Source organism: Rhinoraja longicauda, chromosome 19 (assembly GCF_053455715.1).
Source record: "Rhinoraja longicauda isolate Sanriku21f chromosome 19, sRhiLon1.1, whole genome shotgun sequence".
Taxonomy (NCBI): domain Eukaryota; kingdom Metazoa; phylum Chordata; class Chondrichthyes; order Rajiformes; family Arhynchobatidae; genus Rhinoraja; species Rhinoraja longicauda.
The window spans coordinates 12837806-12847097 of NC_135971.1; the positions used below are offsets into that span (position 1 = coordinate 12837806).

Genomic DNA, 9292 nt, shown 5'->3' on the forward strand with positions numbered 1-9292 from the left:
GCACCCAGAGGACATGCAGGCGATCACATCGTGAGCGTGGAAGGTACACACACATAGACCCACTCGCAAACTTACACACTTACACACAGAGACACACACACACACACTCACATTTCTGTTCCCTGCATCATTCCTGCAACAATATTAAACATGATCGGTGACGTTTCAGGTCGAGACTCTCCTTCAGATTAATTCAGAGATGCTGCCTGACCCGCTGGGTTCCTCCAGCACTTTGTGTCTTTTTTTTAATACAAAGCAGCATCTGCGGTTCCTTGTTTCCACATTGACTTTAATTCCCTGTCTTTGCAGATGGGAGAGGGCACGTCTGGAGACCGTGACTCCAAATCCCCACCAGGTACACGCGGGCCGTGGGTGGGTGGGTGTGGGTGGGTGGGAGGGTGTGGGGGGCAGGGCGGTAAATGATGACCCCTTTCAGACTAGAGTTGCTGACGTACGACTGATGATTCTCACAGTGCTCTGAGCCGCTCTCCCGGGCTCTCCCCCCTCTGCTCCTGAAACCCTGGGGGAGACGGCTTCACCCTTTGTGTTTCTGAATCGCAGGTTGACCATCTGCTCTGGACAAACGTTTCTCCTGGTCAAAATGGCGGCCGGAGTTGGCGTCCATTCGGCCCGTCTGATGTCTGCCCGCTTCACGCAGTGGGAACAGGTGCGTTTACAGCTCAGAGTCGGTCAGGAAAGTTGGGGAGAAACTCTCCCCTGGGTCTGGAGGTTCAGTTTATCATTGCCTCGTGTACCGAGGTACAGTGAAAAGCTTGTTGCTGCGTACTTACCAGTCAAAATAAAACACTTAATCTACACGGTTACAATCAAGTCGTCAGCAGGGCACTGATAACGGATAAAAGGGTTTGTGCTTTCAAACTTCTGCGCCTATTTAGACTTTAGAGATACAGCGCGGAAACAGGCCCTTCGGCCCACCGGGTCCGCGCCGACCAGCGATCATCGCGCACGTACACTATCCTACACACACTGGGGACAATTGTAAATTACACCAAGCCAATTAGCCCACAAAGCCGTACGTCTTTGGAGCGTGAGAGGAAACCTGAAAGAGTTACTCCAGCACTCTGTGTCTGACTTAGTCGACATGTTTTCCTGCTGTGTGGCTCTGACTCTATAACACTCCCCGCTACCTGTGTCAGTCTTGCAGTGACAGCCTAGTAGCCACACACACACACACTTGCACACGTATACAGACACACACTCACACAGACACAATCACGCACACATCCAACACACACTCACACATACACACTCATGCGCAGAGACACACACACGCACTGACACTTGCACACGCAGACAGACACTCACAGACACGTGGACACAAGCACAGAGAGACACCCATCCAGAAACACACACACACACGGAGACACACATACACACACACACGGAGACACACACATACAGACACACAGCAGAGCACCCAGAGGACATCCAGGCGATCACATCGTGAGCGTGGAAGGTACACACACATAGACCCACTCGCAAACATACACACTTACACACAGAGACACACACACACACACGCACTTCTAGTCCCTGCATCATTCCTGCAACAATATTAAACATGATCGGTGAAGTTTCAGGTCGAGACTCTCGTTCAGATTAATTCAGAGATGCTGCCTGACCCGCTGGGTTCCTCCAGCACTTTGTGTCTTTTTTTAATACAAACCAGCATCTGCGATTCCTTGTTTCCACATTGACTTTAATTCCCTGTCTTTGCAGATGGGAGAGGGCACGTCTGGAGGCCGTGACTCCACATCCCCACCAGGTACACGCGGGCTGTGGGTGGGAGGGAGGGAGGGTGTGGGGGGCTGGGTGTGGGGGCAGGGCGGTAAATGATGACCCCTTTCAGACTAGAGTTGCTGACGTACGACTGATGATTCTCACAGTGCTCTGAGCCGCTCTCCCGGGCTCTCGCCCCTCTGCTCCTGAAACCCTGGGGGAGACGGCTTCACCCTTTGTGTTTCTGAATCGCAGGTTGACCATCTGCTCTGGACAAACGTTTCTCCTGGTCAAAATGGCGGCCGGAGTTGGCATCCATTCGGCCCGTCTGATGTCTGCCCGCTTCACACAGTGGGAACAGGTGCGTTTACGTCTCATAGTCGGTCAGGAAAGTTGGGGAGAAACTCTCCCCTGGGTCTGGAGGTTCAGTTTATCATTGCCACGTGTACCGAGGTACAGTGAAAAGCTTGTTGCTGCGTGCTTACCAGTCTAAATAAAACACTTAATCTACACGGTTACAATCAAGTCGTCAGCAGTGCACTGATAAAGGATAAAAGGGTTTGTGTTTTCAAACTTCTGCGCCTATTTAGACTTTTGAGATACAGCGTGGAAACAGGCCCTTCGGCCCACCGGGTCCGCGCCGACCAGCGATCATCGCGCACGTACACTATCCTACACACACTGGGGACAATTGTAAATTACACCAAGCCTATTAGCCCACAAAGCCGTACGCACGTCTTTGGAGTGTGGGAGGAAACCAAAGGTCCCGGAGAAAACCCGCGCAGGTCACGGGGAGAACGTACAAACTCCGTACAGACGGCGCCCGTAGTCAGGATAGAACCCGGGTCTCCGGCGCCGTGAGGCAGCAACTCTACCGCTGCACCACCGTGACGCCCCGATTATTTTTGTCGTGAAAATATTGTGAATAATTGAATTAATTTAGTTTTGATCTTTAAATTTTTTTTTAAACTCCCGGCCTCAACTACGTCCTCGGGCAGTTGGTTCCATTCACCCCCCCCCCCCCCCTCTGTGTGAAAGACGTCCCCTCTCGGGCTGTTGTTGAATGCCATCTGCGATTCCTTGTTTCCACATTGACTTTAATTCCCTGTCTTTGCGGATGGGAGAGGGCACGTCTGGAGACCGTGACTCCACATCCCCACCAGGTACACGCGGGCGTGCTGTGGGTGGGTGGGGGGGTGTGGGGGGGGGGGGGGGGAGAGAGAGGGCGGTAAATGATGACCCCTTTCAGACTAGAGTTGCTGACGTACGGCTGACGATTCTCACAGTGCTCTGAGCCGCTGGTGCCCGGGGTGTGTGTGTGTGTGTGTGGCCCTGTGACTGTAGACGGCCGTCTGTCTGACCCGCTCCACCTTGTCTGTGGGGGGCGCGGGGACGGGGCGGGTGGGCATTCGCCCGGCACGCCGCACCAAGCTGGGAGACGATGCAGAGTGGGTGGGTATGGGTGCCAACCCCACCCTGGCAACGCTGCCCCCTACAGCTCCTCGTGTGGTCCTGCAACCAGGTGGCAGAGGTGGGCACACGTGCAATTTAAATAACTTTGTAGAGTCCTGGAAACAGGCCCTTCAGCCCAACTTGCCCCACACCCACCAACCTGCCCCATCGACAATCGTCCCACCTGCCTGTGTTTGGTCTGACCCGAAACGTCACCCATCCACGTTCTCCACAGATGCTGCCTGACCCGCTGAGTTACTCCAGCACTCTGTGAAACGTCACCCATCCGTGTTCTCCACAGATGCTGCCTGACCCGCTGAGTTACTCCAGCACTCTGTGAAACGTCACCCATCCATGTTCTCCACAGATGCTGCCTGACCCGCTGAGTTACTCCAGCACTCTGTGTCTAACTTGGTCGACACGTTTTCATGCTGTGAGGCTCTGACTCTATAACACTCCCCGCTACCTGCGTCAGTCTTGCAGTGACAGCCCCGTAGTCACACACACACACACTTGCACACGTATACAGACACACACTCACACAGACACAATCACGCACACATCCAACACACACTCACACAGACACACTCATGCACAGAGACACACACACGCACTGACACTTGCACACGCAGACACACATACACGTACACGTGGACACAAGCACAGAGAGACACCCATCCAGAAACACACACACACACGGAGACACACACACACACACACACACGGAGACACACACATACACACACACGGAGACACACACGGAGACACACACACACGGAGACACACACACACACACACACGGAGACACACACACACACACACACGGAGACACACAGCAGAGCACCCAGAGGACATGCAGGCGATCACATCGTGAGCGTGGAAGGTACACACACATAGACCCACTCGCAAACATACACACTTACACACAGAGACACACACACACACACTCACATTTCTGTTCCCTGCATCATTCCTGCAACAATATTAAACATGATCGGTGACGTTTCAGGTCGAGACTCTCCTTCAGATTAATTCAGAGATGCTGCCTGACCCGCTGGGTTCCTCCAGCACTTTGTGTCTTTTTTTTAATACAAACCAGCATCTGCGGTTCCTTGTTTCCACCTTGACTTTAATTCCCTGTCTTTGCAGATGGGAGAGGGCACGTCTGGAGACCGTGACTCCAAATCCCCACCAGGTACACGCGGGCCGTGGGTGGGTGGGTGTGGGTGGGTGGGAGGGTGTGGGGGGCAGGGCGGTAAATGATGACCCCTTTCAGACTAGAGTTGCTGACGTACGACTGATGATTCTCACAGTGCTCTGAGCCGCTCTCCCGGGCTCTCCCCCCTCTGCTCCTGAAACCCTGGGGGAGACGGCTTCACCCTTTGTGTTTCTGAATCGCAGGTTGACCATCTGCTCTGGACAAACGTTTCTCCTGGTCAAAATGGCGGCCGGAGTTGGCGTCCATTCGGCCCGTCTGATGTCTGCCCGCTTCACGCAGTGGGAACAGGTGCGTTTACAGCTCAGAGTCGGTCAGGAAAGTTGGGGAGAAACTCTCCCCTGGGTCTGGAGGTTCAGTTTATCATTGCCTCGTGTACCGAGGTACAGTGAAAAGCTTGTTGCTGCGTGCTTACCAGTCAAAATAAAACACTTAATCTACACGGTTACAATCAAGTCGTCAGCAGGGCACTGATAAAGGATAAAAGGGTTTGTGTTTTCAAACTTCTGCGCCTATTTAGACTTTAGAGATACAGCGCGGAAACAGGCCCTTCGGCCCACCGGGTCCGCGCCGACCAGCGATCATCGCGCACGTACACTATCTGACACACACTGGGGACAATTTTAAACTACACCAAGCCAATTAGCCCACAAAGCCTTACGTCTTTGGAGCGTGAGAGGAAACCTGAAAGAGTTACTCCAGCACTCTGTGTCTGACTTGGTCGACACGTTTTCCTGCTGTGAGGCTCTGACTCTATAACACTCCCCGCTACCTGTGTCAGTCTTGCAGTGACAGCCTAGTAGCCACACACACACACTCGCACACTCACGCACACACATGCACACACACGTACACATAGACACACTCACGCACACATAGACACACTCATGCACACAGACACACTCACGCACACATAGACACACTCACGCACACATAGACACACTCATGCATACAGACACACTCACGCACAAATACAGACACACTTACGCACAGAGACACACACATGCACGTAGACACGTGCGCAGAGAGACAGATATCCAGAGACACACACGGAGACAGACACACGCAGAGACACACACAAAAAGACGAGCGCACACAGACACACCCACATGGACACACACACACACACACACACACAAAGGGATGCACGCACACAGACACACAGCAGAGCACCCAGAGGATATCCAGGCGATCACATCGTGAGCATGGAAATTACACAAACACACACACACACACATTTCTGTTCCCTGCGTCATTCCTGCAACAATATTAAACATGATCGGTGATGATTCAGGTCGAGACTCTCCTTCAGACTAATTCAGAGATGCTGCCTGACCCGCTGGGTTCCTCCAGCACTTTGTGTCTTTTTTTAATTCAAACCAGCATCTGCGGTTCCTTGTTTCCACATTGACTTTAATTCCCTGTCTTTGCAGATGGGAGAGGGCACGTCTGGAGGCCGTGACTCCACATCCCCACCAGGTACACGCGGGCTGTGGGTGGGAGGGAGGGTGGGTGGGTGGGAGGGTGTGGGGGGCAGGGCGGTAAATGATGACCCCTTTCAGACTAGAGTTGCTGACGTACGGCTGACGATTCTCACAGGGCTCTGAGCCGCTGGTGCCCGGGGTGTGTGTGTGTGTGTGTGTGGCCCTGTGACTGTAGACGGCCGTCTGTCTGACCCGCTCCACCTTGTCTGTGGGGGGCGCGGGGATGGGGCGGGTGGGCATTCGCCCGGCACGCCGCACCAAGCTGGGAGACGATGCAGAGTGGGTGGGTATGGGTGCCAACCCCACCCTGGCAACGCTGCCCCCTACAGCTCCTCGTGTGGTCCTGCAACCAGGTGGCAGAGGTGGGCACACGTGCAATTTAAATAACTTTGTAGAGTCCTGGAAACAGGCCCTTCAGCCCAACTTGCCCCACACCCACCAACCTGCCCCATCGACAATCGTCCCACCTGCCTGTGTTTGGTCTGACCCGAAACGTCACCCATCCACGTTCTCCACAGATGCTGCCTGACCCGCTGAGTTACTCCAGCACTCTGTGAAACGTCACCCATCCGTGTTCTCCACAGATGCTGCCTGACCCGCTGAGTTACTCCAGCACTCTGTGAAACGTCACCCATCCATGTTCTCCACAGATGCTGCCTGACCCGCTGAGTTACTCCAGCACTCTGTGTCTAACTTGGTCGACACGTTTTCATGCTGTGAGGCTCTGACTCTATAACACTCCCCGCTACCTGCGTCAGTCTTGCAGTGACAGCCCCGTAGTCACACACACACACACTTGCACACGTATACAGACACACACTCACACAGACACAATCACGCACACATCCAACACACACTCACACAGACACACTCATGCACAGAGACACACACACGCACTGACACTTGCACACGCAGACACACATACACGTACACGTGGACACAAGCACAGAGAGACACCCATCCAGAAACACACACACACACGGAGACACACACACACACACACACACGGAGACACACACATACACACACACGGAGACACACACGGAGACACACACACACGGAGACACACACACACACACGGAGACACACACACACACACACACGGAGACACACAGCAGAGCACCCAGAGGACATGCAGGCGATCACATCGTGAGCGTGGAAGGTACACACACATAGACCCACTCGCAAACATACACACTTACACACAGAGACACACACACACACACTCACATTTCTGTTCCCTGCATCATTCCTACAACAATATTAAACATGATCGGTGACGTTTCAGGTCGAGACTCTCCTTCAGATTAATTCAGAGATGCTGCCTGACCCGCTGGGTTCCTCCAGCACTTTGTGTCTTTTTTTTAATACAAACCAGCATCTGCGGTTCCTTGTTTCCACCTTGACTTTAATTCCCTGTCTTTGCAGATGGGAGAGGGCACGTCTGGAGACCGTGACTCCAAATCCCCACCAGGTACACGCGGGCCGTGGGTGGGTGGGTGTGGGTGGGTGGGAGGGTGTGGGGGGCAGGGCGGTAAATGATGACCCCTTTCAGACTAGAGTTGCTGACGTACGACTGATGATTCTCACAGTGCTCTGAGCCGCTCTCCTGGGCTCTCCCCCCTCTGCTCCTGAAACCCTGGGGGAGACGGCTTCACCCTTTGTGTTTCTGAATCGCAGGTTGACCATCTGCTCTGGACAAACGTTTCTCCTGGTCAAAATGGCGGCCGGAGTTGGCGTCCATTCGGCCCGTCTGATGTCTGCCCGCTTCACGCAGTGGGAACAGGTGCGTTTACGTCTCATAGTCGGTCAGGAAAGTTGGGGAGAAACTCTCCCCTGGGTCTGGAGGTTCAGTTTATCATTGCCACGTGTACCGAGGTACAGTGAAAAGCTTGTTGCTGCGTGCTTACCAGTCAAAATAAAACACTTAATCTACACGGTTACAATCAAGTCGTCAGCAGTGCACTGATAAAGGATAAAAGGGTTTGTGTTTTCAAACTTCTGCGCCTATTTAGACTTTTGAGATACAGCGTGGAAACAGGCCCTTCGGCCCACCGGGTCCGCGCCGACCAGCGATCATCGCGCACGTACACTATCCTACACACACTGGGGACAATTGTAAATTACACCAAGCCAATTAGCCCACAAAGCCGTACATAGAAACTTAGAAAATAGGTGCAGGAGTAGGCCATTCGGCCCTTCGAGCCTGCACCGCCCTTCAATATGATCATGGCTGATCATCCAGCTCAGTAACCTGTACCTGCCTTCTCTCCATACCCCCTGATCCCTTTAGCCACAAGGGCCACATCTAACTCCCTCTTAAATATAGCCAATGAACTGGCCTCAACTACCTTCTGTGGCAGAGAATTCCACAGATTCACCACTCTGTGTGAAAAAAAACGTTTCTCATCTCGGTCCTAAAAGACTTTGTAGCGTGAGAGGAAACCTGAAAGAGTTACTCCAGCGCTCTGTGTCTGACTTGGTTGACATGTTTTCATGCTGTGTGGCTCTGACTCTATAACACTCCCCGCTACCTGTGTCAGTCTTGCAGTGACAGCCTAGTAGCCACACACACACTCGCGCGCACAGACACAATCACGCACACATAGACACACTCACGCATATATACAGACACACTTACGCACAGAGACACACGCACATGCACGTAGACACGTGCGCAGAGAGACAGATATCCAGAGACACACACACGGTGACAGACACACGCAGAGACACACAAAAAGACGAGCGCACACAGACACACCCACATGGACACACACACACACACAGACACACACAAAGGGATGCACGCACACAGACACACAGCAGAGCATCCAGAGGATATCCAGGCGATCACATCGTGAGCGTGGAAATTACACACACACTCACACACACACACATTTCTGTTCCCTGCGTCATTCCTGCAACAATATTAAAGATGATCGGTGACGATTCAGGTCGAGACTCTCCTTCAGATTAATTCAGAGATGCTGCCTGACCCGCTGGGTTCCTCCAGCACTTTGTGTCTTTTTTTAATACAAACCAGCATCTGCGGTTCCTTGTTTCCACATTGACTTTCATTCCCTGTCTTTGCAGATGGGAGAGGGCACGTCTGGAGACCGTGACTCCACATCCCCACCAGGTACACGCGGGCTGTGGGTGGGAGGGTGGGTGTGGGGGGCAGGGCGGTAAATGATGACCCCTTTCAGACTAGAGTTGCTGACGTACGGCTGACGATTCTCACAGTGCTCTGAGCCGCTGGTGCCCGGTGTGTGTGTGTGTGTGTGGCCCTGTGACTGTAGATGGCCGTCTGTCTGACCCGCTCCACCTTGTCTGTGGGGGGCGCGGGGACGGGGCAGGTGGGCATTCGCCCGGCACGCCGCACCAAGCTGGGAGACGATGC

At 53.5% G+C, this 9292-nt stretch overlaps 2 long non-coding RNA genes across 2 annotated transcripts; both read left to right on the top strand.

The window, feature by feature from the left end:
- The first annotated feature begins 207 nt into the window (after positions 1 to 207).
- On the top strand, positions 208 to 5887 carry LOC144602688 (uncharacterized). Its single transcript, XR_013548483.1, has 7 exons — positions 208 to 355; positions 562 to 667; positions 1741 to 1786; positions 1996 to 2101; positions 4342 to 4387; positions 4594 to 4699; positions 5842 to 5887. It is a non-coding gene; the product is annotated as an uncharacterized LOC144602688 (long non-coding RNA).
- Positions 5888 to 7168: 1281 nt separating this feature from the next.
- LOC144602689 (uncharacterized) lies at positions 7169 to 9031 on the top strand. Its single transcript, XR_013548484.1, has 3 exons — positions 7169 to 7366; positions 7573 to 7678; positions 8986 to 9031. It is a non-coding gene; the product is annotated as an uncharacterized LOC144602689 (long non-coding RNA).
- The last annotated feature ends 261 nt before the right edge of the window (positions 9032 to 9292 follow it).